Source organism: Macaca mulatta, chromosome 6 (assembly GCF_049350105.2).
Source record: "Macaca mulatta isolate MMU2019108-1 chromosome 6, T2T-MMU8v2.0, whole genome shotgun sequence".
In the NCBI taxonomy this organism is placed as follows: domain Eukaryota; kingdom Metazoa; phylum Chordata; class Mammalia; order Primates; family Cercopithecidae; genus Macaca; species Macaca mulatta.
This window is the reverse complement of record NC_133411.1, coordinates 167,091,841-167,118,200: the sequence shown is the minus strand read 5'-3', so window position 1 is coordinate 167,118,200 and position 26,360 is coordinate 167,091,841. Positions and strand designations below refer to the sequence as shown.

The 26,360-nt window shown below is 40.5% G+C and overlaps 1 long non-coding RNA gene across 2 annotated transcripts in view; it reads right to left on the bottom strand.

Moving 5' to 3' along the window:
- The window catches only part of LOC144341336 (uncharacterized), a 271,590-nt gene that overhangs the window by 202,588 nt on the left and 42,642 nt on the right, over nucleotides 1-26,360 (bottom strand). For both annotated transcript variants that reach the window (XR_013418212.1, XR_013418213.1), the window contains exon 2: nucleotides 2,080-2,156. This is a non-coding gene — a long non-coding RNA (uncharacterized LOC144341336). The remainder of the gene's footprint in view (nucleotides 1-2,079; nucleotides 2,157-26,360) is intronic.

Here is a 26,360-nt window from a genome sequence, read left to right as displayed (position 1 = left end):
ACAAAGATAAAACTGAGATATGGGAAGACTAAATAACTTCCAAGTAATGCAAGCCAGTCTTACCCCAGAAACTGTGCTCTTAACAACTCCATCATACTGCTTCTTTATCATGTCATAAATGGAGAAATGGAAGTCTACACCTAAACAGTGATGTTGACAGTAAGACCAGGTGTCCCATCAGCTCAATACTTGGCACGTTAAGGATAGGTTCCAGGGAGATACGTAATCAACTGACCCAATCCCTTTGATTAATTCTCTCTGCTTCACTGGCTAAACTACTCCACTGGCCTTGGCTATTGAGTAAGGCAGTCATTCATTTCAAGTCACCAAGTAGTTCCAAGCACCTAGGCAGTGCAAAGCTCTAAGCTGGGCCCTGATAACAAGATAGACATAGTCCTGTCCTCACGGAGCTTGTAGCCTGAAGGGCAAGGCATATATTAAAGTAGTAATAACAAGAGCGAAAGCAATAAGACCAGCCTTTTTCACAGACTCTCCATTGAAAAGGAATGAAGAAGTCATGTAATCCAGTCCACCCAATGCAGAAATCCCCTCTACAATCTTTCATTCACATGGTCATGCAACCTCTGCTGGAATCTTCAAGTCCAGAAAGCTCCTTCTTCAAACAACAGTACGTTACAGTTTAATCATAGAGCATTTCCATATACTGAGTCTACTTCTTCTGCCCTATAATATCTGCCATTGTTCCAGATCTGCCTTCTGCAGCCCATAAACCAGAATCTCTCTGTCTTCAACATGTTCTTTCAACATAGTTGAGGACAGGTATCCAGTGGCCCTCAAGTCTTCTCTTTCTGGGATTAAATTTCTCCTTTTCCATCAACCATTACTCCTAAGCCATGGCTTCCAGTTTTTTTTTTTTTTTTAATTGAGTAGCAGGCACTGGGTGCTATAGAATTTGCCAATGACTAAAGTAAAGCACTACAAAAAATAGTTTAAGAGCGAAGTGCAACTATGATCTACCTTGAATAGAATCCTGCACTATTAATGACTATATTCATTGTTTTGGTTTTAATAGTGATTACATAGAACTGGCTCATGTCATACTCAGATAATTGCCTGCATTTTTCAAAACGAGAGTTGTCAAAGTCAAGTCTCCTCAAAATGTCTACTTGTGTATATGACATTTTTTTAAGCCACATACAGGGCTTTACATTTGCGTCTGTTAAATTTAGTCTTAGTGAAGCTCAGATGATAGTGGACATCTTTGTGCTTGGCGAATAACCCTGCCTGAGCCCCAAAACAATGATTTTCATTAGAAATCTACATAAACTAAGCACTTGAAGATTTCCGTAGGCTTTGCTGAAGACGTTGGAGTTATACAGAAGGACTCCATTATATAGAATTTCATATGAAAATTCCCTTCTCTGAATATCACACACCGGGGCCTATTGTGGGGTGGCGGGGAAGGGGAAGGAGAGCATTAGGACAAATACCTAATGTGCATTAGGGTGGCGGGGCTTAAAACCTAGATGACGGGTTGATAGGTGCAGCAAACCACCATGGCACATGTATACCTATGTAATAAACCTGTACTCTCTGCACATGTAGCCCAGAATTTAAAGTAAAAGAAAAAAAAAAAAAGGAAATCCCCTCTCTGAAGCTCCTTATTCCTTTCATACCAGCTCCAGAGCCTCTGGCTCCATTTCCCCATCATGCATCTCAACCTTTCTAATCCTGTCCACTGACCCTTCTCCATCATTCCAACTCCAACCAAATTCCTCCCTCCTAAATTATGAAAACAATTCGGTCCAGCCCCAGCTCCAACTAACAAATTTGCCATCTCAATATACACAAGTAGCCAGGGAAAAAAACACATATTCTCTTTTATGTAACAGGCCTATCCTCTTTAGACAGATAGTAATCAGTGTTCTATACAAACATTTATTAAGCATATACAATGGACCAGGAACAGAAATCCTTGGAGTATGTAGTGATGAGCACTATTAGACATGATCCGTGACTTTACAGTACTTACCATCTCCCAAAAAAGGCAAACATCAGTCAAATAAACACAGTCAATGTTGATTCCTGGCAAAAAAAAGTGCAGTGAATAAAACATACCTCTATGTAATTGGAGAATTCAGTGTACTGAAGGGGCCAGGAAGGATTCTCTTAGGAAGTAGTGAATAAGCTGAGACCTAAAAGGTAGGAGGAATTAACAAGAGTATTCATTGCCACTGTATTTACAGTGGTAAAAACTGAAAGCAAAATAAATGTCCTTAAATATATACATGAAGAAACAATTTGAGGCATTAATTTATGGCATGTTCACATGATAGACTATTAGAAATTCATTAAGAGTTAAATTTTTGATACTAAAATATTACAAAGATAAAAAGGCAAACCAACCTAATTTTTTAAATATCTATGTAAAAAAATCCTAAATAAAATATTAACAACAAGAATCCAACATATTATGCAAATTGATTCCTTCCAGGAATTCAAACATATTTCAATCTTAGCATATTCATTAATGAAGTTCATCATTTTAATAAGTCAAAGGAGAAAAATATGACTGCCTAGAAAATTGTCAAAAAGCATTTGATAAAATTTAAATTCATCTATAACTTTAAAAAAAAAAAACTGACTTTTACTTTTTGCAGTCAAATGCTCTGCTATTGAGCTATACCCCCTCTTTAAAAAGCTTCCTTTTTGAGAAAAGACATATGTAACCTCCCAAATTAAGAAACATGCTAACTAGTGAAATACTAGAAGTATCTCCATTAAAGTCAGCAATAAATGTGAGGCATGCTTTTACATTTGTTATTTAATATTGTTCTAAAAGTGCCAGTTAGCATATGTAAAAGCAACAAAATAATAGATATGACTATTCAAAAAAATGAATGCCCGGCTATCATTATTTTAATCTAATTATATACTTAAAAAGCATAAGATAACAAAAAATCATAGAAACAATAAAAGCATTTAATAAAGTCAGTTACACAAGAAATAAATGAAAATCAATGCCATTCTTGTAAACGAATAGTAAATGCTTAAAGAATATAGATGGGAAAAATTTCCATTCACACTAGCAAAAATAATAACAAGAATAATAATAAAGAACGAAAAGCCTAAAATTTGGAGTAAATAAAACAAAAGTTTAGTAGAACATGTGCAAAAGTAAAACTAAAACTATTGAAGGACATTAAAAAACAAACAATGAAGAGATATAACTTGTTTTGGGGTAAGAAGATTCAATATTATAAACGTATCTGTTCTCCCCAGCAAATCTACATAATCAATGCAATCCCAATAAAATTTGACAATTGTAAATGTCAATTTTAGTAAAACTACTCACCAACAAGTAAAATCACATAAACAAATATGAAGAAAAAGAAGGGAATGAGGAATGACTTGCTTTATATATGTTATATAGCAAATGTGTTATACAGCTACAGTGACTTAAAAATTTTCATTCTGGAAAAAATAGGTAGACACATAAATGATACAGATGAGATAGAACATGAATAAACTTGAGTATATATAAAAATTTAATATGTGCTAACGAAAATGTTAGAATGATAATTTTTAGAAACTACATATCAGAATCTATAAGACACAACTAAAGCAGAAACCAGTAGAGATAAAAGAATGAAAATAAATTAAACAACCAAATTAAAAGTTGGAACAAGAATAATGAAGTAAATCAAAACAAAGCAGAAAGAAGAAAATAAATAGCAGAATGTAATGCTTTATAAAACTGAATAACAGAACTAGTAAACAAGTTAAAGATCTGGTCTTTTAAGAAATCAACAAAACAGACAAAGCATGAGCTCACTCAATCAAGGAAAAGAATGGGAGAAAAAGCACAAATGCATAAAAAAGAAACGGCAAGAAGCAAACAACTACCGAAACTGAAAACTGAAGACATTAGAAAACACTTTATGTAACTCTGCTCAAGAAATCTAAAAACCTAAATAAATGAATAATTCTTTTAAAAGGCAATTTCCCAAACTGATTCCAGTTGGAGAAAGTTTAAACATACCAACTTCCTACAAGAAACAGACAAAATTATCAAAGACCTACTTTGAAACAAACAAAAACTAACAATAAAAAAACACTCAACCTAAATTATTTCATACACGAGCTGTACCAAACCTTCCCAAAAGAAGTAATCCCAATGCTACTTAAGCTGTTCCAGAGAATTAAAAAGGAATAAAATTTTCCCAATTCCTTTTGAGGCAAGTATGATATTGATACCTGAATCTGGTAAAGATTGTATCAAAAAACTACAGACCAATCTCACTTGTAAATATGGATGCAACAATAAATAAAATATTAGCAAAGAGAACCAAATAGCCAATTAAAATAATGTTCCAGGCATGCAAAGATAGTTCAACACAAGAAAATCCATTAATGTAATTCAACATGCTAATAAATCAAAGAGGGAAATCATGTGAACCATAAACACTGAGAAAGCAGTTGACAAAATTCAAATTTTTGTAAAATCTGAAAAATCTCAGATTTTAAGAAAACCTTTAAAATCCAGGAATCAACAGAAACATGGGCATCCCTGGCATACTCCTCTTGAGGGCAAAGCACACTCCCTCGGGCGAGGAGACTGTGGCAGTGGTTCGTTGTATGCAGGTGACCTCCCAGACGGGTGAGGGGGATCTGGGCAGGATATAGGCATCTGATGCATTACAGAATAGACTATAGTAACAAAGTATCATCACCACAGACTACTTCAAAATGCAAAGGAAATATATATATATGTACACACACACATACACATATTTACAATGAGAAATCTGGCTAGGTATTGTTATGTACATCATCTAACTGAATAGTCCTCCACCACTATCCAAGAAATAAGAAGAATCATCTCCATTTCACAGAAAAAAAATCTGAGGATCAAAGATGCTAAGAAACTTAGTCAGAGAACATAGCTTGTAAGTACAGGGATTGGATATATATGCAAACTGTCAAGTTCTAGTCCTAGTTCTACTCCACTCTCCTCCCTTTATCTTTCCAATCTCCTTGTCCGAGATCCTCAGTGACCAAACCCAAAAATAAGCCAGAGGGCAGGGGACTGCAGATGTAATCCATATTGATCAGCCTACTGAGACACAGAGCAGGGTGCAGTGTGAGGTCCACATCTGGAAGGGCTAATGGAAGGTAATAGGCACATCCAATGTCTTCACTGCAAAACAGGGATAATAAGAGTTCCGGCCACATGACTTGTTCCAGGATTGAATAAAATACTGCATTTAAACATCTCAGCACTGTCTTTACACTGATCAAATGCTCCATAAATATTAGCCATGTGAAAGACTGCTTCTCACTTGCATTGGTTAAATACCCTGAATCATACAGGCATTTTTCACTCAAAAGTTAGGGGTTTGTACTTAAAGCTTGAAGAATGTAAAGCAGCAGAGAAAGGACACAGCCGGCTCCATCCACTAACATCCACTGGAAAACTGGGTAAATACCACAAACAAACCAACATCTGGGCAGAGGAACAGGCTGATAAAATGAGAAGCACCAATTTCCCCTCAAAACAACACTTTAAATCCATTTTTAAAGCCGTGCCAATGAGAAACATTTTCACAAAGGGAACATCTTTTTGAGATGTGGTCTCATTTTAGGAATATGCACTTTGCACCCTCCCATAGATGGTAAAGTTCACACTTAATAATTTTGGTCATAAATGACCACCTAAATATGTCAGAAATAATTTAGCATCTGTGACCCCTAGAGCTGAAAATGTAGATGAATGTAATTAACCTACTTCCAAAATTGAGGAAAAAAAAAAAATCTGCTCTATTCTCTCCTGACTTGGGAACATATGGCGTCGGATTACATGGTTGGCACCTGGCTGACTGCTGGGTCCATGTGTCGCATTCTAACACAAACAGGCAGAGGCGCAGAGCCTGCCCAGAGGAGTCGCCAGCCAAATTCAAAATGGGCAGCTTGAGCCACAGGCTCGGCCAGAAACTGCTATTAACAGCCTGGTGGAGGAAATAGAGCTCTCAGCACCACCCTGCTGAGCCCACTTTCCCCTCTTGCCCCATGACCTCCTCCATAAGCATGTTGAGAAGGACCCATGAGGTTGCTTTCTCCATTGACACACATCATCAGCACTCCTGGCTCTATTTGTTAGGGAGAAATTGAATTGGCTTCAACTCAACTTTGGGGTTGGCTCTCTTCAGTTAAAGTATTTTGAAGCAAGTAAATCTAACCAAATGCTTTCCATCCTAATTAAAGGTGTGCTTGTCATTCTCCCCACCCAAGCTCCCAAATCCTAGCATGTTTCTGTTGAGCAAAGGACATTCACCTCCAAACTAGCATAAAGAAAGCAAAATGTATCATCAGCACCCTCCAGCCTCACTCTTCTGTTCTCTCTCTCCTATCTTGTTATAGATTCCATCTCCTTCTCTGTAAATCAATCCAAAACCACTGATGCACCATGAGGCTGAATATGCACCTTTACATCTCAGCTCCCCAAGTTTCCCATTGCAATTCTGAGTGCCCTATATTAGATGATTATTTCCTTCCTGTGATTATTTAATTTCTCTCTCTCTCTCTCTTTTTTTTTTTTTTTTTTTTTTTTTTTTTTTTTTTTTGCTTCTTTGTTTGAAATACGACTACCCATTTCAGGTTGAGCCATGGGAAGGAGGGTTTAGCCCATGTCTCCTGTGGGAATTGAGGCATCCCAGGAAACAGTATAGCGTTGGTACAGTTAGAATGATAAGAAGCCTGGGGAAAGAAACCAAGGGTGAGAAATGTGTGGCTATTTTGACTCAGTTGCAGCACCCCCCTCACAACAGGCTGGGAAGTGGAAGACATTAGTGACAAGGAGAAAAGATTACTAAAGGGATTTTTTAAATGGATCTTTTCCAACCAACTGGAAGGATTCCTGCAACCAAATGAGAAAGGGTCAGTTATATCCACTAGAAAGACGTACCTCTCCCACCCCACTATCAATATACACCCTCTGGACAGGACAGTGTAGTGGTATGGAGGGCAGTTCTCTTCTTCCCATACCCCTAGCTTGGTGGCTGTAGTAGATATCTGCTGCTGCTTTCTTCCCAGAGTCTATTTCCTGTTTCTTCTGTTGGTAACATCCTCGCGTGTTTAATGAAACAACTCCTTTCCTACTACAAATGATTATGGTGAAGCTACATATCATAATACCTTACACTCACCCCCTTCACCAATGGCCATATGGATGGGCATTTGACCCAAGCAAGCAAGACAGCTTCTTATTTTGCTGGCATAAACGAATTAATCCCAAAAAGTGGATGGGAAACCCAAGTGAGGTCAATTAAAATCTCCATTGAAATTTACATAAAACTGAAGCCTGGGGAAACAGCACAGTCCTTCCTCTGGAGCCACCAAGGTGGGAATATGTAAAACTGGAGCTGCCTGTGCAGTGTCTCCCAATATGTGCAGGGAGCTACTAAACAGGTCTGTGTGGAGCAGGCAAGAGATGGGGCAAGGTATGGAGGAGAGGGATAGAGGTGGGGCAGAGGGATGATGAGTTGGAGGGGAGATAGAAAGAAATATGGGAACGGGTTTGGGGAGAAAGAGTAAGAGAAACATGGAAAAATAGAGACATGGGAGAAGACATGGGGAAGAGACAAAGAATCCATGAGAGAGAGGGAGAAAGATGAGGGAGAAATACGGGAGTAGAAATGGGGTGAGCGAAGGAAAAAAGAGAGAAAGTGGAGAGAGAAAAATGAGAGAGACAAGGTACAGAGTGATGAGCAGAGAAAGATGGAAGGAGAGATGGGGAGAGATAAGGGGAGAGGTGAGGAGATAGGGAATTGAGAGAGGGAGGGAGGGAAAGAGATGGGAGAAAATGGAAAAAGGAGAGAAAGATATACAGAGAGAGACAGATACAAAAAGAACGATGGGAGGGGTGAGAGTGAAGAGTGGGGAAAAGAAGAGAAGAGGGAAACCTGACGAGGTCTCTTGAGATCCTGGTTCCAGGCCATCCCTGAGACCACCTGCATCCTTGTGTATAATCAGATCTGAGCTGGGTCTTTCACTGGCAACCAAACGCATGATAACTATTCTAATGGCCTTAATTGAATCCAATCCTATTGCAAGCTGGGCTCTCATCAGCTTTGTTCTAGAACTCAAAGATATAGCAGGGGTTTCCCTTATTACCTCAAAATATACATACCCTTAGAGAATCTAGCCAGCTGATTTCCATGCCTCAAATAAATGGAGAAAAGATCAGTTCCTTTCCCCTGCCAAGAGAGAGCATGTAAAGATCTTCATTTCTTCCTTCCTACTTCCTGATTGCGATCTGGCTATAAGAACCCAATCCTAGACCAAAGATACAAAAGAAACTATTTGGAGGTTAACAGCGACATTTAAGAGAAAATGATGTTGTACATCATACCAAAATTTAATATGACTTTATGCAAAATAGTAATGTGTCTGGTAATGCAAAGATTCTTCTAAAGTAGGTTAATAACAATCCAAGATTATTCTCCTTTAAAAAAATGAAAATGTATGTCAAATAAAAAAAGACCTAAAGTAACTGAATCTTGTACCCATTGAAGGAGCTGATTTACATAGATAGCATTTAACATTCCATCATCATTATCCTATCAGTCTCCTGTCTAATGTACAAGCTAAAGACGTTCAATGTGCTTAGAGGTTAAAAAAAAAAAAAAAACACATACCCTACACCCACCAGCCAAAATGGTGGTAAATGACAAAGAAGAAAAAGGAAAAAAGAAGAAAAAAATAATTTTAGGCAGACAGATGAATATCAACTGGGAAGAGAAAAAGACTCTCTCCCCCTCCCTTCTGCACCAATATAGTAACCTAAAAGGTTGAATAAAAGAAAACTAAATATTTAAGAGTAAAACGTGGTTATCAAATGGGGAGAAGGGAAAAAAAGGAGACAGCATTATGATAATAGTTGAGTCTGCCACAGCTAGAGGAAGCAGCTTCGAGCATGCCCGCCTTGAATTAAATGGAAGGCAAATTTAAATGAAACACAGTTTGTCCTTTAGCGTCGAGTATCTGAATATTTTTAGATTTTTTTTTTAATGTTAAACAAATTTACTTCTGATGAGAAGAGCCAGGAGGAACACCCCACAGAGATTATGCACAGTGTGGGTACAAATGGAGAGAGAAAACAGAGGGTCACTATTTGTACATCCTCCTTGTCTTGATAGCAACTTCTTGGCCAGGTATGTGGCTGTGGCCTCGCACATCTTAGGGCCCCTTTAGTGCCTGTGCCAGCATGTCAAGAAGACCAGAAGGATCAGAGGCAAAATGAAGCCTTGGCAGTTGTAAAGCCATCCACCCATCAACCTAAGCACTAAGTAGTTCTGAACTGTACCAAGACTAGCAGAGAAAAGCCATAGCTTTCTAAGGTGTGTGACCAGGGTGAGTATGGAAAGGTGCCCTTCATGTCAGTAGAAAGAGAGGTAAGCAGTGGCAAAGGGAGAAGAAAAAGAGAAACAATAAGGCAGGAAAAGAACGAGCAGGGAAGTGGGAGAAGAAAGATGGAAATGATGACAGAGAGAATGGGAAAGAGATGGAGAAAAGATTAGCCAAGGAAAATGAAATTGTCTCAGCCTCCATGCATTTGGTTTCTTACTATGAACACCTAAGCTGAGACCCAGCCTTTCAACAGTTACTCCAAACACATGCTCTGCTAGTCCCCAGCTCATGACCAGTGACAGTCATCCGTAATGCCACACTCTCCTCTTTCCTGCCAAGCCCAAATGCGCATCAGAGTCCTTTCAAACACAGCATTCCTGGCAGTGTCTGCTAGTAAAGGGGACTCTGCCTGTAATAGATTATCGCCAGTCCTAGAGACTTTTCTCGGACTCCCTCAAATCCAAATGGTACATCCTGTAGCAACCATCCACTCAACAGCAGGTCTTGCTCATGTCTGGGATTTTTTTCCTAGCAACAGCAAATTTTATTTACAAGAAAAAGGGACAAAAGTCAATTAAATAAAGTGTGAAGCCAAGACAAATATGCAGAAACTCCCCAAAATTGGAGGGAAAAAAAAAAACCTAACAACCTTGGGCCATGTCTCTTTTTGTCCTACCCCACAAATGTGACAAGACTAAACCAGACAAACTAGGTTCTCTCAGCCGGCAGTCTAGTCTACTAAAGAACAAAGATAAAATAAAGTGACAGCTTTTGAATATTAATAGGGCATATCAGCAAGGGTGAGCAGGAAACAGTCGAAGTCATCCACAAGTTCTAAAATCAGCTCCTAAAAGCCCGAATTCATCTCATCGCTCCCCACTTTAGAATTCCACTTAGAAAATGAATCTTTATTTCAAAAATAAACTTCTGAGATGCCTGGAGATAAAAGCAGAGGAAGAAATACTGACACTCCACAGGACCATTTCTCACTCATCTTCTCCCCCAGGGCCCATCACGATGCCAAGCATATTATAGATGCTCAATAAATGTTTGTGGCAGGAATGATGTGGAAAGAAAAAGAGTGTTTTAAAATCAACTTCAGAATGGAAATGGGCTTTGAAAACAGACTGTTCCCAATCAGAATCGTGGAAATTGAAAATAGAGTTTGAGGTAACTGAAGTCTACTTCAGACATTACCTATGCAATCTTTGGAGGGTTTTCATTTCTAAACAAAAGCAGAAATGAAGTTTTCTGGGGCATTACATTTCCATCTTTTTTATTCACTCACTCACTTATTCAATCATCCATGCAGTAAATTTTACTGGGTGCCTACTATGTGCCATGCAGTATGGAAGGTTCCAAGGCTCTGGTGGGGGGGGAAAAAAAAAAAGCCATGCAAGGACCCAGCTCTCACAGAACTTATATTTGCTTCATTTCTTTTCCCCATCCTAAGCCTCACCCTCGCCCAATCCATTTACATTCTAGAGCCATTTCAAAATCCTGAATTGCCTCCCTACCACAAGCACCCCCTATTTCCCCAATTCATCTTGCCCACCCACTCTTTATTAACCTTTCTCAAAGATTACTGTTATCATGTTGCTCACCTGCTCAAAAACCTCCAGCAGCTCTCTAGTATCAACAACCCAGTTTAGGACACATTTCTCAACCAGGTACTAGGCAAAGTATTAGAATTAGAAAACAAATTCCATACTTCTCAGCATAGTACTGAGGACCACATTAGCTATTTCTTGCTGTAGATCAAGTTACTCCAAAATTTGGCAGCTTAAAACAACAAATGAGTATTATTTTCCAGTGTCTGTAAGTCAGGAATCCAGAAACTTAGGAATTAAAGCAAGGTTGCAGTCAAGTTGTCGGCCAGAGCTTCAGTCATCTGAAGGCTTGACTGAGGATGGATTATCTGCTTCCAAAATGCCACACTCACTTGGCTGTTGATGGATGCCTTGTTTCCTCACCACGGACATCTCTCTAAAGGGCTTCTTGAGTGTCCTCATGACATACAGCCTGCATTTCCCAAGGTGAGAAACTTTAGAGAAAGAAAAAGAGGAGGAAGCCACGATGCCTTTAGACTAGAAACTTCCTGGTCTTGGAAATCACACCCAACTCCTTCTGCTATATTCTATTAGAAGTGAGTCACTAAACCCATCTCATATCATATTCCTTCATTTCTTGAAGGGAATAATATCAAAGAATTTGTGTGACCCAAAACTATCTATAATCATGACAGGAGTGGTGGCTCATGCCTGTGATCCCAGCATTTTGGGAGGTCAAAGCAGGAGGACTGGTCTCTACAAGTCCTCCTGAGTTTGAGAGTTTGAGACCACCCTGGGCAATATAGTGAGACCTCATCTGTACAAAAAAATTTAAAAATTAGCTAGGCATGGTGGCATGCATCTGAGGTCCCAGCTACTTGTGGAGCTGAGGTGGGAGGATCGCTTGAGTCCAGGAGGTTGAGACTGCAGTGAGCCATGATCATACCACTGCACTCCAGCCTAGGTGACAAAGTGAGACCTCATCTCCAGAAAAAGAAAACTACCTATTATCAGACTCTTAACACATTGACCTATTTTCACATTTCTAGGCTGGTATTTCCAGCTTAACCTCTTGCACTCCAACCTAGCTGTTTCTCCTGAATAGACTGGGCCCATTGTGCTATGGTTTGAATGTGTCCCCTTCAAAAATCCAGGTGTTGAAACGTAATAGCCAATGTGATGGTATTAAGAAGTGGGGCCTTTAAAAGGTGATTAGGCTAGAAGGGTTTCTTCCTTATGAATGGGATTAAAGTCTTAATAAAAGAGGCTTCACACAGCATTCCATTCACTTGCCCTTCTACCTTCTGCCATGTGAGGACAAAGCATTCCTCCCTTCCTGAAAGATACAGCAGCAAGGTGCCATCTTGGAGACAGAGAGCAGCCCTCAACAGACAACCAAATCTGCTGGTGCCTTGGCCTTTCCAGCCTCCAGAAAATAAATTTCTATTCTTTACAATACTCAGTCTGTGTTTTCTTATAGTAGCACAAACAGACCAAGGCACACTGTCAATACCCACTCTTTCCTCATATACTGTCCACACCTTGCCTCTCTCTTCTGTGTTCCAAATATCACATACGCAGAGAGGTAGCACAACACAGTGCATAGGATTATGGACACTGGGTTGCCTAGATGCAAATTCTACCTCTACTTTTTGTGAGTTACTGAACCTCTCTTTACCGTGATGTCCTTACCTACAAAATGATGACCATAGTGTCTACTTTATAAGCTTGTTACAACAATTAAATAAATCAATACTTATAAATTACCAAGAATAGGGCTTGGCATGTAGTAAGTGCTATTATAACATCTGTTAAATAATATAAACATATACATATAAAACTTTTTTGCATCCAGTTCAAGTTCCATGCTATAGCCCAGTGACTCCTTTACTAACCTCCTACTGCTATAACTGTGACTCATTTTCTAATAACTTCAGTCAAATCTACAAATTTTCAGTTAATTATCTTACTTGTGGATGTCCTACCTCACTTCCCAATCATTTCCTGACTGTCTATAAATTCTGTACCCATAAGGCCAAGGAGACAGTCTGCATTCAATATCAAAGAAAGGAAGAAATTCACTCAAATTAGCTCCCAGGAAAAATAGGGGTCAGGCCATCTCCTCAAACACCAAAGAAACCACACTTATTATTTCCATGTGACCCTTTAATACTGTAGAGCCAACCCAAGTGAGGCTTTCCCTCAAAGCCAGCCTTATGTGGGCTCACTTCCCCCCAAAAGAGGAACTTATGAAAACACCAAGTGGATCAGGTGGGGATGTCCTGTGACCTGGGGGTGGGGAAGGGCTGGGGTGAGCCTTAAAGAGGAGGACGAAGGCACTGCTATAACCCTAGGTAAAGCAAACTTCAATCTTACGGGATTATTAAAATTTCAAGAGCCTAACACTTCAAAATAGTCACCACCAAATGTTCCTTCTTCATCCAAGACTCAGATACCATGGAGTTTTAAGTCTCCCCATCTGCACTTTTTCCCAAAGGGGTAGTGTTTCCCTTCCCCACAAGCTTACAGCTTCCGGTCAAAGCCAAAATCTGAGTTAGACCATTTCTCATAGTTGGAACCTGCAGGGACTCCCAGGTGAAAATACAGGCAATAGGAATTCTTGCTATAGAAGGCTTCTTGAAAAAAAAATTATTTCCCCATCACAGAAAGAAGGTTCTAGTGGTCTTGATTCGGCCACTAAGAGACTACATTCATTCACAGAGTCATTTATCCACTTGTTCATTCATTCATTCCTTTTGCAACTAATCTTTACTAAGCATGTACTAAGCACATTGAGTGATACCAAGGAGTAGAATATCAGTGTCTGGACTTCAAGAATCTTGCCTGGAACAAGTCATCCTGTTAGGCCTCAATTTCTTTGTCTATAAAATGAGGAGGTTGGACAGTCTCTAGGGTTCTTTTCACTTTTTAAAAAAATGCTATTTGTCTGATTCTAATGGTTGCTCTGCTTTGTCAGGCAGGGTTGCTATGAAGATGAAGTTAAAAAAATGTGCATGAAAGTGCTTTGAAAACTATAAAGCACTGTTCAAAATGTGTGGCATTATCCTCATTGTTGTTGCCATAGCCCAAAAAAATCCCTAGAGAAAAGTTTTCAAAGACCCTCCTGATAACATCCCACTGGGATCCTAAATAGGAAAAGCTCTTCTTCAAGTCTCACTGGGATCTCTCCTGCTGCTGGAGAGGTCCACAGGGTTGCTTCTGTACATTAGCAGCTTTGGAAAAAATGCTTTGCAGAGACTGCAACTGCCCCTGGGAAAAAATTTTTATTATTTGACCTAATTCTGAGGTCTAGTCTAGGTCCAGAAAGCAAAAAAGCTGGGATCAATTAGTGACATCTGCTATGGTCACTGGATGGAGAAGTGATCACTAGCTGATTGACATTTCTGGACTCCTTTTATAGCTACAATGTATAAGCACCCATTGAATACCAGGTATTTTACTAAGGGTTTCACAAGCATTATCTCATTTATGAGGCAGGTACTAATATTAAACCCATTTTACTGATGAGGAAACTGAGACCCAGAGAAGCTGCCTTGCCCAAGATCTACTATGTGGCAAAGCCAGAATTTAAAAACAAGGGCTTAGCGATCCCAAGGCAGTATACTTTATTATGACAATACACTGAACTTTAGCTGTTCCTAAGACAGCATACAAATAAAAGTAAACCAAAGGACCCTTCTTATGTTTTTCCTAAATAATAGATGAAATTGTTCAACATCAGCTTGAGGTTGGAAGATTGCTGGCAGTCTCTGGCTTAGCACAGGGATTGAACCTCTAAAGCTACAGCCTGTAAACTTTTTGGATTATACGCTCCAATTAGTTTTTTAAAAATTGTGTCATCCAATCCAATATATAAATATCTTAATGTATGTATTTATTTTCAAATTTCATACATATATCACAACACTATTAGATATTAAAACGTCAAAAAATGAAAACTTTTAATGAGAACTATATATAAATACAAATTCGAATATATCTCCCCAAACTCCAGTGGGATTGTTGTGTTCAATCGCTGAGACACAGCCACTTTCAATAACCCCAAGTGAGAACAATGTGTTTTGCTTATTTTCTTTCCTTCTGTTTCCTCTCTGGGCTCAGCTTCAGGATTTTTCCTAGGCAAAATGTCCAAGAACGGGACACCCTTCCCTACCTACCTTCAACCCCACCCCTACCTTCATCCCATTCCCATCCTTACCCCTCAACCCCTGCCCACCACACCCCACTTCCCCAAGCTCCCAGGCATACCCATACCTTTAGGGTTTTTCATACCTACTACCTAAAGTCCCCGCTTTGAGTCCTCGTCCAGGACTGGCATCTCCTGCTGTGGCTAATGCCCGTGCATTCACTCATTCATACAACCAATGAACAGAACACTAAGCACTTATTATAGGCAGGACCGAGAATCCAAAGATAAATCAGTCCCAGGCATACCCACACTAGGAAGGGAATTAACTCATATATATTAGCCAGTATGTTGTTAAATTGAAAGTGATTAGGTCACTAAGAGAGGTGTGGGAGAGATTATTTCCAGCTAGAAGGCTCAGGGGAAGGTGTATGAATAAGGAGGCTGAATCGAGGGCAGTGGCAGAACTCAGAAAAAGCAGGAGATACACCTCAGGCCCAGAGAGTACTGAGGAGCAAAGGCAAAGAGATGGGGGAACTTCCTAAAGAGGACAAAAAATATGGGCAAGATAATAGTCAACAGGTGAGAGTTGGTACATGGACTGTGCATTCCTGACAGAGAGAACAACACTTACAATAAAAGTGAAAGATAGAATAGCCACAGTGGCTGCAGCAGGCAGTCTAAGGAGTGTAGAACTTAATAGGGCTGTAGCAATGGTAATGGCCCAAACCCTGCAAAGCTTACAGGGTGAACTGAGTCATTGAGGCAGACAGTGTGCAGAATAGCCATGATCAGATTCACTTTCTAGAAAGATGGCTTGGCTGTAGTGTGCAGAGTGCATTGTAGGAAGGCAGATAAGGGAGGTTACATTACCTGGGCACTTTCCTCTGGGAGTGGAAGCATTGCCAGATTGTTGCCTGGAACATCTTCACAGGGCAAAATGTCTCTGCTCTAAAGAACATTCCTAGCCTATTCCTCAGTATTCTGAGGCCTTCTGTGAATCCCCTGCAGCCAGGCTGCCATCAGAATTAACCACACATTGTAGATTGCAAGAAAAAGCCGATTTCTTTACAGCCTGGTGACTTTGGGAAAAGATTTCTAGCCATTCAGCCCTTTACAGCCTGGGGTGGGCCTCCTGGTGGCAGGACAGATTCTTCTCTTGGTCAATCAAAAACTTGGGAATCAGATTTCCCATTCAGTTCCAAGGGTGCTCTGGCCTGAGCTGACACACTGCCTCTTTAAACACATTATGAAGATTATCAGCAATGTATCAAGGTGTCTTTGCAGAATGGTATAAACTTCGGCTGCACTACTTATTGCCATAAACCACACTTCCAGGTTTTTATTTATATGCGCATTAGTTCAATATGATTGGATCTGTAGGCAGCAGAGGGGATTGGAGTAATTTATATATATATCAATAAAGGTCTCCAGCCAGCCACTGGGTGCTCTAAGGGGAACAGTACTTCCATTTAAAACGCTAGGAACTGGAGAAATTGAAAATAACTCTCTATTTAGAGGCCAAGGATTAAGGCATTTTGCAAGGAAGGTCTCAGCCCAGCCAGGCTATGCTAAAAAGGCTGTTAAAATGTCATTTGGCTGATAGTTAAGCCACAGAATTTACCTTAACTCCTTCGTCTCAATTGGATTTTTACCTGTGAAGCATGGACCCTAACAGGAAGATAGAACAGTGTCCATACTGGTGGAAAAGGTGGCAGAGTTCATGGGCGTATGTCAGCTTTTGTCTCCTAATGTCTATTTCTACTTTCTACTGAAAGCATCACCTCAGTGAACTCCTGCACACCCACTGGGTGAGGTCTTCATGAGGCCACTGGTCAAGGTTCTTTGTGATCCCAGGCCAAGGAAGGCTCCTTGTACAAGCTGAGCCAATCAGATGCTCTCTCCCAAGATTTTGACTATTAACAAAGTGTCGTGAGGATGAAAAATGGTGGAAACTAACTTATCCCAGCAGTGGTACTCTGAAGAGACCCTCTGTTAGTTTCTGCCATCAACTCCAGGGGAGCTGCCCTGGCTCTTGATTCTTAAGCTTTTTCTCCCATTTTATGAACCATGAAATAGCCTTCCAATAAGTTCTTCTGCTTAGCTTAGCCAAGGGTTCTCCTGATTCCAACTTAGGAGCCTATGCAAGCAGGATAGCAGGGGCCAGGAGCCCTGCTCATTGGGCTTGGCCCCCTCACGCTGGTTATGTGACCATGGCCAAGGAACCTCTCTACTGTGGGTATCAGTTTCACCTGTTAAATGAAAGCATTGGGAGAGGCCAATGGTTCTCAGATTTCAGGGAGGAGCTAGGGATCTTGTTGAAAACCTAGATTCCGATTGAGTTGTTTTAGGGTGGGGCCCAGGCATCTGCTTTGTAACCAGCAGTGAGGCTGTGCCCACCAAACCTTAAGAGCACACTTTCAAATTATGCCTTTCGGGGCACTTTGTTCTCTCGAGGACCACAGGGATGGCCTCTGGAGGAGGACAAAGTTGAAGTAGGTGGCACTCTTGTTTCGACTAGAACAAGATGCTTTATATATTGAGGCTCTATATTAAATTTCCTCTGCAGAAAGAGCTCTACCACCGAGAAAAAAAAGTTGAAAACCAGTGGACTGGGGCCACTAGATAATCTCTAAGGAGGCTTACTGTTCTGATTACACACTGCACCTCCTCCTGCATGGTTTCCAAAGAGAAGCAGGTGTCAAAACCTCTGGGGAACTGACCACCACATTTATTTTATTTGAGAAAGTGACAGGTGTGAATCAAATCAAGAAAAGTAGGTCCCGTTCTTGTCTGAAAGTGAAACAAGGGGAAAAAAATAAAATAAAATTCAAGTACATTCTTGAGATGCAGCTTCGAAGGGAGTAAAACCAACTCTCCAATCCTGAAATCGTCCTAACACACCCAAGAGCAGGCACTGTATTACCCTCGCTGGTAATGATGCAGCAGAGGCTCTGAATGACTCGCTCATAGTGACGCAATTAGACAACAATGCAATCCCCTGACCTCTCGACTGCGTCCCAAGGCTCCTCCTACGGTGCCTTTTCCTGCCATGGCATTTAGAATACCATAAACTGGAGCCAGAGGAGATCCATAAACAGCCCAGTTCTTATTTTTTACTTTAGAGTCCCTATGTGGCTTCATTTATTTTCAAAAGAGCATGTCACATGTTCATTGGCACCTACCCCGCTATAAAATATCTGTTGACATTTGTGGATTGGGGCTGGGTTGGATTAGTTGCTGTTTCATCCCATTCACCCACTGCATGTAGCAGGAGGCGAAACACACTTCTACCCTGATACCCCCTCTCATATCTTCTACCCTCCAGGCCAATCTATATGTGTCCTCTGCAGAATGGGAAGATTTAAAAACAGCTACTCCATCTCGCTGTACAACCTTAGCCAAGGCACGTGACCTCTGTCTCAGTTCCCTGGCCCACGTGAAGTTGTTGTAAGGATAATGATAAAGAAGAGGAAGTCAACACTTGCTAACATTTATCCCTTGCTTACAATGAGCCAGACACTGAGCTATGTGACTACCTAAATAGTCTCAATCAGTCTTCACACAAGCCTGCAAGGTAGGTATGACTATCATTATCCACATTTTGCAGAAGGAAAACCTGAGGCAAAATGTTGCTGGAACGGTTAAATGTTACATAGCAAAAAAGTGGTGGAGTGGGCTTCAGTCTCAGGAAGTCTGACCCCACAGGTAAGGCTTTTCATTGCAACACTGTGTTAATTTTACTTCTCTATACTTGGCTGAAAAGTTTGGAGGCCTCTCAGAGGACTCAGAGGTAGGAGAGTCAGATGTACATGGTAATTTAGAATAAACGAATGCAAAGACAAAACATGGCAAAGAACATCAGCCTAGGTTTGTCCTCACTAGCAGTGGGACCTTGTGCCTCTTGCCCTCCTTGAGGCTCAGTCTTCTTACCAGCAAAATGGGGAAAATTATTCCTACCTTGTAGAGATTACGTAAAAATAGATATCTATGCATGACTACCTAACAATCACTCAGTAAATGGAAGTGATATAACATGCGTGGTAGTGTGCTGAAAAGTTAGCTGAAAAGTAAGACATTAGAATTCATGTAAAGTATTATTATATACTGGAGTAACGCAGAATTCCTTCCAAGATTATAAAGTCAACCCAGAGTTTTCTTCCATAAGTTAAACACTCAGAGAACAGAAGTCAAAAGTCCATAGTGTTAAACAAACGTATTTCCATCACCCTTTCACCCAACTTTTCTGAGTCAAAAGCCTTAAAATTCCTACAATAGGAAATATCTATTACATGACAGGGCATTACATATGAAAAATAATTTAAGTATTACTCCTTGTGGAAACTAATCTTTTTATACTTATCCAGGTAAAATTTTTATTAATATGTTATATATATCCTTTTAAATATATTTCTATACATACATATACTCAAAAATATTGATTTAATGAGATCATATTACTCATGTTCAAATTGAAATTTACTTTCTCATTTAAAATATGCCTTAGGCATCATTCTATGTCAGTAAGTGTAAATACACATTATCATTTTAATGCCTTCATAAAATTCCACTGTATAAATATACTATTATTAACCAATTGGAAGTTTAGATGGCTTCCAGTTTTTGCTATTATAAGCAACACTGCAACAGACATCTCTGTACATCCATCTGTGTATACTTTTCCATTAAGGTCTTAGGATAAATTCCTGGATATGGATTATAATGTCAAAGATAAGCACATTTAAACCTTTACTATATGCTTCCAAACTGTTATTCTCCAGAAAGGTAATTTTACTTTGGATTCCCTCTAATTGGTATGAGGGTAGAGAGATGTATGATGACTAGTAGTTCAAACCACATGAAGTTGTCATATTTGTAGGTCAAAAACAGTTGAATGTCAGTAAATTCATATAGTTCAGTCTAATAATTGATCCCTAATATGAGCCAAATATTGCCTTTCCACTTCAAATACTGTGTTGGCTGTTCAGAAAAGGGCAATTCACATATTTGCATTGTGTGCCTTTTTAGGTAGAACGGGAGGTGGAAATAGGCAGAATGGGAGGTGGCTTCCCTTTGAAAATGAGCAAGTATTTGAAGAAATTCTACTATCTGATCTGGAAACAACTTGTTCTTGAATAAGATAATACACTGAGTTTGAGTCACTTGATGGCCAAGAATGAGTTGTTTCTCTATCATTGATAATGGTTTGGCTGTGTCCCCACACAAATCTCATCTTGAATTGTAGCTCCCACATTTCCCACGTGTTGTGGAGGAGACCCAGTGGGAGATAATTTAATCATGGGGGCGGTTTGCCCCATACTGTCCTCATGGTAGTGAATAAGTCTCAGGAGATCTGATGGTTTTATAAGGGGAACCCTTTTCGCTTTGTTCTTATTCTCTCTCTTCCCTGCCGCCATGTAAGATGTGACTTGCTCCTCCTTGCCTTCCACCATGATTGTGAGGACTCTCCAGCCATGTGGAACTATCGGCCAGTTAAATCTCTTTCCTTTATAATTACCCGGTCTCAGGTATGTCTTTATCAGCAGTGTGAAAACGAACTAATACAACCATCCTTCTTTGTCAAGGGATAAATCTAATAAAACTGAAAGGAAATTGGTGTTCATTGTCACTAGTCCTTTAGACCATCTCCCAAAACATGAACTAAATCTAGAGGAATGTCAGAGCTGAAAGCACCTATGGCCACCTCACCATTCCTGGATTGTGTTCCAGGGACCACCAGTCCCACAAATGCTCTGAGATCACATACACTGAGGGAATAGGACATCCAGGAGCCTCCTTTTGGTGAGTCACAATGCATTGAAACAAACAAGGCTCTGAGAAGTTCTGCAATAAAGGAACCTGCTACTTGTTTTGAGCTCTGCTTTTCTCACACTTGTTGGACCACAAATGCCTTTGACCACGTAACATTTATTACCATACAGTGGAACAGATTTTCAAAAATTCCAAATATGTCACTTTATTAGAGAAGAACCTGAACTATCAAGGTTACAAAGGCACCAGGATTAGAAGTATTCTCGCATGCCATCAAACAGATATTTATTGAGTGCTTTATATATGCCAAAATCTGTGCCAGACACTGACAAATTTGGTGAACATGACATAATCCTTGACCTCAATGAGATTATGATCTAGTGGGAGTAAAAGACAAATTAACAGGCAGCTTCAATTTAACATAGTTTTTAATCTAGAACTTAGTGCTTAGTGTGGTTATTGAGTACTTCAAATGTGACTTGTGACACTGAGGAACTGAATTTTTAAATTTAATTTTAACTCATTAATATTTAAACTTAAAAATTATAACAGTATAAAGTATTTTTCTACTAAATATAGCTTTGTTGTTTTATGAGGACTATATATTTCACTGCAATCATTGAAAATTAAGCATCTCAATTGAGATGAACTGTAAGTGTAAAACACAAACCAGATTTCAGAGACCTTGTTAAAAAACAATGTAAAATATCTCACTCACAGTTTTTGTATAATTTGATTATATATTGAAAAGTTCATATTGTGGACAGATGGGTTAAATAAAATAGATTATTAAGATTAATTTTGCCTAGCCCTTATTTAATTTTTTATGACATGGCCATTAGAAGATTTAAAATTACATATACAGTTCATTATATTCCTTTTGGACAGAACCAATCTGAAAGAGCTAGTGTGTCAGGAAGCACACAGGAGGTGCCTAACCAAGATCTGAGCAAAGCCTCCCAATAGTAGATGATTTTTAACGATGAGACCTGTAGGAGTAAAAGGAAAGAGCCAGGAGAAGAGAGGAAAGAAGAGTCTTCCTGAGGGAGGGAGCAGTTGTGCAAAGGCCCTGTGGTTGAACAGGGCAGGGCTCCTGATTCCAGATCCCCATCATTTCCAGCATACCACACCTTCTGTGCTCCAGGCCACCAACTGCTCCTCCCACAGATCACTACTTCTAAAACCACTAGAGGCTCTTTATTTAAAGTGAAACTGCACGTGGACATGTGCTTGGAAAAGAGCACTTTATTCACATTTCACGTAGATCTAAGCTACATGTAGACTCCGCTCTTGCATAGGTTATTGATTTATTCAAAATATGTGACAATTTTACATTCCTCAAAGGAATCTTCTTTATAGGAAATATCTCCCACCAGAGCAAACATCATATTACTCCCAGTAAGTATAACTGTGAGTGGCTCCTGAGGGCCACTAGGGCAGGGGCAGTGAGAGAGCTTAGTTGCAAAGAATGGGTGCAGAGTGAGACACCAGGAGGCAGTCTAGTACAATGTTAAGAGCTCGGGTTCTGATGGATCTACCACTGACCGGCTGTGTGACACCACAGAAATCTCCTAACCTCTCTGGGGCCTTGGTTTCCTCATTTACAAAGGAGGAAAAGAGCAGCATCAACTGCAGTGTTGTTCAGCCTCACCACTACTGACGTTCAGGCCAGACAATTCACCGCTGTAAGGGCCTGCCTGTGCGCGGCAGGGTGTTTAGCAGCATCCCCAGCCGCTGCCCACTAGATGCTGGTAGCACCTTCTCACCCAGGCTGTCACAGCCAAAAACATCTCTAGACATTGCCAAATGTTTCCCAGCACACCTCCAGTTGAGAACCACTGATCTACTGCAGGAGTCCTTGGGAGGATTCAATGGAGTCCCGCATGAGAAGGGGCGGTACGGTGCTGAAACCCAGCAAGCGTTCATGAAAGATTTGCTAAATAAATCCACAAAATAAAGGGAGGAAAAGCTCCTGCAAGAATGACAAGGGCACTTAGCAGACTGCCATTTTGTGAATTTAACCAGCCATCACTTTAGCCCAAGAACCTCCATCTATTCCCCCTTTTCCTCCCGCCAAAAGAAGCCAGGGCCTGGGTCTCCCGAGTAATGTGGGCAGAAAGGCCCTGCAAATGGGACATGACTGCCTCGATGGATTTAATGGTGCTTTTTAAATGTGGATAATTATAGGGCCTCTTCTAAGCAAGTGCACCAGTGGGGGGAGGCTGCGGGCTCTGGGGCACTGTGGGCCCACATAGCTCAGCTCCGTCGAGCTGATGGTAATGTTATTAAATGTGCTCTCTCCTTTTATTAGGCATCTTAATAACCTCTAAGTTGCACCCAGGAGAGTTGGTGCAGAAAAGGAATTCTGGCCAACCTAATTTGTATTTGAAAATACCCCATAGGCCAACGGAACAAGATTCAGATGAATTTCACAGGCAGCTGAGGGCTACACAAGGCAAGTGTTTCCAAATTGTACTCGATTATAGAATGCAAAACGCCTGCCTCTCTGCCTTCCCCATCCCCATTCTTTGCCCTCCTTTTCTGCCAGTGCCCCTGCATCCCCTCCATGTGCATTTGCAGCCACACTCCAGCCATTGGCTAATACAGAGAACTTAACCTGGGTACTCCCTGTCAACAGGAAAATAATGATGTGAACTATCAGCTATCTGATACCCTGAGCCAGACCTCGGTGTATTCCTCACAACACCCCAAAAAGTGAGTCCCCATTTTATAGTGGAGCAAACTATGGTTTGAAAAGATTTGCATCTTGCCAAAAAATATATATATATATATATATTTTATATATATATATATATACACACAGAGAGAGAGAGAGAGAGAGAGAGAGAAAGCGAGAGATAATTACAGAGCATAGCTCTAAAGTCACTGCCCTCTGACTCCCTACCTGGTGCTTGTCACCACTGCTGACATTTTTCAATAATTGGGTGGTGACAAGGAGTAAGTCCATGTATTCATTCACCATGCACAGATGACTGTATGTTCCAGACCCGGATGGAATGCTGGGAAAAGATGCTGCCCCACCCTGAGAGATTCCATAATAGAAATTATACACCATGGAAAGAACATCTAAAAGGAATCAGAAGAGGAGAGTAGCAACTCACATTCATTCAACATTTAGTGAGAGCCTACAACATACCAGGCAGTGTTCTAGCTACTAGCAACATTGCTACAGACACAAACAAAAGGAATAGGCTTGGCAAACATTCCAGGTACAGAATGAACAGAATCTGGCAGTCCTGACTGAAAGGGAAAGGGACAGGGAAAAACTGAAGGAGACTCAGATGTGCCTAGTCCAGGACACTGAGGATGAGCCAGCCATTAGCTGAGGCTGAAGGCTGGGATTTGGGAAAGAGGATAGCGAATTTGTTAGAGTTGTCATAAGACATTGTATGAGCTTCCTATTGCTGCTGTAACAAATTCCTACAAATCTATGGCTTTACACAACCCAAATTTGCTTTCTTATAGTTCTGGAGATGAAAAGTCCAAAATGAGTCTTAAGGGGATAAAATCGAAGTACTGGCAGGGCTAGTTCCTTCTGAAGGCTCCATGGGAGAATCCATGTCTTGCCTCTTCCAGATTCTAGAGGCTGCAGGGATTTCTGGGTTTGGACTGCATCACTCCAGCCTCTGCTTCCATCATCACATAGTTATTTTCAGTCCCTAACACCTCTTGTGTCTTTCTTACAAGGATACTTGTGATTACATCAGTCCTGCCCAGTTAAGCCTGGATAATTTTCCCCATCTCAAGATCTTTAACACAATCATCTAGGCAAAGTACTTTTTGCCATATAAGGTAACAGTCACAGCTTCCAGGAATTAAGAGATGGACATATTTGGGGGAGTCATTATTCAGCCTACCATAGACATTCAGGAAGAGATGTTCTATAGGCAGTTGAAAATGTAAATCTAGGCTGGGTGCAGTGGCTCACACCTGTAATCCCAGCACTTTGGGAGGCCGAAGTGGGTGGATCACTTGAGGTCAGGAGTTCGAGACCAGCCTGGCCAACATGGTGAAACCCCATCTCTACTAAAAATATAAACAATTTAAAAATTAGCCGGGCACGGTGGCGGATGCCTGTAATCACAACTACTCGGGAGGCTGAGGCAGGAGAATTGCTTGAACCTGGGAGGCGGAGGTTGCAGTGAGCCAAGATGGTACCACTGCACTCCATCCTGGGTGACAGAGTGAGACTCTGTCTAAAACAAAAAAAAAAAAAGAAAGAAAATGTAAATCTAGAACTTGGTGGGAATGACATTCGTAAGTCAGTAAGTGAATTGAATCCATGAGTTCAATTCACTCATTCATTCAACCATTCAGTAATTGTTTATTAAGCAGTTAATATGTGCCAAGAAGACAACTGCACCAAAGCAGTTGATTTGGGACTCATGGTCATAGCTCATAGTTGATGGGAGTTTATGTAAAAAGAGGGCATAGAGCATGAAAAGCAGAAGACTGAACCCAGCAGTTTGGGGAAACTATGAGGAGCAGACAGGGAAAGAGGAACCAATGTGAACTTGTCCAGGTTAAGACTAACATCATTTGTACAGTTTTGTTTGTCATTGTGGGTTACTACAGGTCAAGGGGCATGTGATTTCAAAATATGTGTCTGGGGCAAGTTGGGGAGGTCTTTCAACTAAATTATTCTTGAGCTACAGCATCTCTGGAGGGTCTGTTCTCCAGCCCATAACCACCAGTAGAGACTATGGTTCTGGCCAGTTCTTTTTCTTGCCTTTTCTTAGCCAAGTGCAGTCATTAAGTACTTCATATCCAATCACTAGAGCCTAACCTCTTGGCTTCCCCAGTAATGGAGGCAGCAAGAATTTAATCCATGGCAGCCTCAGGTGCAGAAAGATGATACTGAATATTTCATTCCTGAGATGATGGGAACTGGAAGCCTCTGGAGATGATCTGACTGAATCTTGCAAGTGAGCCCTTCCGGGAATCCACTGGGTAACCGTGCTATTGGCAGTAATGACTGCCACTTGAGCCTTAGCTTCCCAATGGGAGGGGAAGCTGCATTAATGTGCAACAGTGCTAAAAGGCCAGCTCCAACTCTGCTTCCAGGAAATTAGGGTTTGTTTTAAAAATCTTGCTTTCAGAGGCTTCCTGTCACCTCTTTGGATCCAAAAGACAGTTGTTGCTAATTCCCCCGCCCTCAACAACCCCACCTTTATTATTTTATTTTATTTTTTTCAGAAAGAGCCAAATGAAAGGAGAACAAAAAGGTCTAACAAAGAGAAATCATTTAAAGTACATTTCTTCTCTTCAGGAAATTACCTGCTTTGGCTTACATCTTTAACTCCTCTCAGTCTTTAATAGCTAACACAAGAAGACAGTAAGTGTTACAATGGACGGGAGAAAAACAGACGCATTATCAGGGTGGGAAATTGCATAGATTGTGTTGGTAAGTAAATACCATTTGTTAAGTGCTGAAGTACTAAAATGAAAAAAGAGACTATTTGTCCTTAAAAAATTAAGTGTTTTGAAAAACTGGATTAGAT